Source organism: Anguilla rostrata, chromosome 3 (assembly GCF_018555375.3).
Source record: "Anguilla rostrata isolate EN2019 chromosome 3, ASM1855537v3, whole genome shotgun sequence".
Taxonomy (NCBI): domain Eukaryota; kingdom Metazoa; phylum Chordata; class Actinopteri; order Anguilliformes; family Anguillidae; genus Anguilla; species Anguilla rostrata.
In genome coordinates this window covers 25,620,650-25,624,275 of record NC_057935.1, presented here as the reverse complement: position 1 = coordinate 25,624,275, position 3,626 = coordinate 25,620,650, and positions in this window count along the sequence as shown.

Below are 3,626 nucleotides of genomic sequence, written 5' to 3'. Positions count from 1 at the left end.
CAGGTTAGTCCTGTGATGCGAATTTGGAGGTTATGTAACCAATTTCTGAGCACCACACAGTAAACAAATCCATTACCCCTGTGGTTTTTCATTTTTTATTAGTCTAGTTACTGATGTTGTTGCAAAAGGAATATTATAAATGTAATAAAATGGAAACATTTTATTATTAGCCATTCTTCCATGAAATTAAATCTGTTCACATAAAACCGCTTTGCAATCTATTTGTAAATATGTCTAAGAAAATCAACATCGGTATCCCCATGTCAAAACTCTCTGAATTTGTTACAAATAATTATTGTGTTCAAATTTATGTTAATACAACATATAACTTCTGCTTCTTGAACATTTCAATATATTTAAATTTATTTATTGTGTTTTTTTTGTTTTTTGTTTTGGCATTCACATATGGGTTTAAAAAACCCAATGAAAAAAGGCAACTAAATAAATAAAACACCAAGCAAATAATAATAATATCACCTGTATTTTTAGTTGTCTGGAGAACTGCATGGTGCGCTGGTTTTCAATGTTACTGATAAATTAAAGCAATTAATTACACAATTATAGTACTCCACCTCACCTGGTTTACCGGGTCAGAAATGGTTGCTGGATTTTACAGTGAAAACAAGGCTCTCAAAGTGTTTGTTCAAGTAAACTTGGGCCTGACATATCTCATATGAAAGTCATATTTTTGTATTCCAGGCTACTCTGTGATAGCTACAAACTTGTCCCCATTGATTTTTAATACTGTGCAGCCACATTATTTCACTCTGAGGATGGCAGTGTAGTATAATGAGTAAGGAGTTGGTCTTGTAACCTAAAGGTTGGAGGATTGTGTCCCCACTAGGACACTGCCATTGTACCCTTGAGCAAGGTACTTAACCTGCATTGCTTCAGTATATATCCAGCTGTATAAATGGATGCAATGTAAACGCTATGTAAAAAATTGTGTAAGTCGCTCTGGATAGGAGCGTTTACTAAATGCCAGTAATGTTGAATGGCATTTCTAGCTCAGAATTAAAGACAATTTTCAGGTTGTACTTAAATAAATGTCACTTGCTGCATTTTAGCCATGTCATTGCACAAAATGACCCTGGAATCAGAGAAATTCGCACATCGACGTGTCCCCCTTTCAAAAGCTGTGTGTGTGTGTGTGTGTGTGTGTGTGTGTATGTTTACACCACAGTTCTTTTGTATTACAAATTAGATGGGAAGTTTTAAAATTATTTTCTTTCTTATGCAGATTTTGAGAATATAGTTGTCATTTTTTATTCAAGACTTGAATTAACATATGTTCAGTGCAGGCATAAAAAAATGAAATCAACAATAACATTTAAATCCGTTTTATATCTTTCTATGTGATACAGTATGTTTAGGTAGGCTTTACTAGTAATAAACAAACAGTTTTAATATAAAATACTGCATGAGGATTTAACTTTTGGCCTTGAAGCCTTTGCTCTCTATCCTGACTCAAAATGAACAGTTTTAATATAAATTACTGTATGAGGATTAAACTTGCCACTCTTAAGGCTTTATTCATTATCCTGACTCAATCTTTGTCCCTTAGTCCCTCATTATTACAGTTTGACATAAGTCAATCCTACTGGTGCAGCAGATGCGCTCTTTTCCAACCAATGGAAAGCCACGCTCACCTTTAACTGAGAATCACAAGCTTTGCTGATCCTGCTCTTGACAGAAAAGGAGAAACATTTGTTGCTAGGCAGCCGGAGCACCATCTCCTAGCAACGGTGCTACCTGCAGCTGGGAGACGGCATAGCAGCGGGGCGGGTGAGTGGGTGGCATGTGACAGGCGACACGGCCAAGGGAGTTGGCTTTCTGTCTGAGCGACTGGGAGATTGGCGAGGGCACATGAAGGTGTAATCAGTGGATAGCCCCGGCGTGATGATGGACGACTGTGGTGTATTTCTGTACTCAGAAAAGGTTCCAGGAAATAGACTTAATTGATTTTAAAAATAGTGCCAGTCTGTGTTTAGAATGATTAGGTTGTTATGGATTTTGCTACTTATCCTGAATAGGTATGGAGAAATATCTATGGGAGGAATATTGTACAATGTGGATGTATATTGTACCAGCGTCCTGGTTTCACTGAGAAAAAAATGTATGTGATAGGTTGCCATTTGTACATGCTGGAAAAGAATGTCCAATGTTGAATTTTTATTGGATGTATAGGAAAATATCCAATTACCATCTTCAAGTAAATAATTGCATTGCAGTGAAATAATGTAGGCACACATTGAGTCAATAAGTTTGAGTACATATCTCCCTGTCAACGCTGTAACATGTGGTCTGTGTTTGCCCTTCTACAACAGAGAGATAATCAGTAGCAGAGTGTTCTATGTCCCATATTCTTATGGGAAAAGGTGTGCAATAAAGGGAGACTGGGCTACAATGGAAAATTAACAAGCTAGGGACCTTGTGGTTCACTTTGGGCTTTCCGACTGGAAACTGATATAATCATGACTAATACCTCATGCTATCTCTGCTGTGTGTCCTGGGCCCACATGAGAAAGTGAGAACGGTTGGATTAAGAGGAATGTGGGAGTGAGAACTGTTGGATTAAGCCTTATGCTATTTTTTCCCAGAACTCCCTAGACATTTTGGAAAAAGGCATAGGAAGTGTGTTAGCATGAGGCAGTGTCAGCAAGGAGGTTGCAGGTTTGAATCTTTGCTGCACTGTGCCCTTGACCACTATACCCTTGTAATGTGAGTTGCTATTTTTGCTGTGTGTGAACTTCAAAATATTGCCTACACCAGTTTATGTGGATAGTGTTGTCTGCTAAGAATGTAAATCAATCTACTTTTATTTTTTATAGCATCATTTGCATAACATTGTCACACAGCACTCCCCAATGGACATTTTATAAAGGGATTAAAATCCAAAAATAATATTTAATATATAGCTTCAATTACAGTGTTTTAATGTTTTACTGTGATAAGATTTTTTTTTAAAATTATTTTGTAATGATTGCTCGTATTGAAGATGATTTTTGTATTTATGACTGTAGTTTTCTGCATGCATTTCTATTTAACACTACCTGCCCAGGGACAAAAAATAAATGTTCATACCTAATTCTGCAATATGCCAGTTAAATAAACAAATAAAATGTTATAATAAAAGGAAAAGAAAACAGGTATAGATTGTGTTGCAGAATTTTTTTCATTAGCTGAATAGTGTAAGTATGCCAATAATAATGACAAGGAATTGGAATGTATTGCTTTTATCAGCTCTGCAAAGGACAGATGGCATTTTCTTTATACAAAATTATTCTGACTAAATTTGTGTTGTAAAATTGTTTTTCAAATGTATTTGATAGATTACGTTCTCTTCCATAATAAGTAGGTCTTGGGACATTCATGATCACACAATGACATTAAATTGTATTTACATTTGAAACAAAACAAAGATAAGGTGAAGCCATTTCCTTAATGTGACTGTGACCGAAAAAGTAATTGGAGAACTCCACATATGATATCCTTACACCATTTCCATAATGCTACATCTTATCTTGAGGTTTGCTCATCATGTTGTGGCAACAGTTCAATCCTTGCAATAAAACAGTGCAAGATGAGGGTCACAGTAAAGCAATTGACATTTTCTGCTGCGCGAT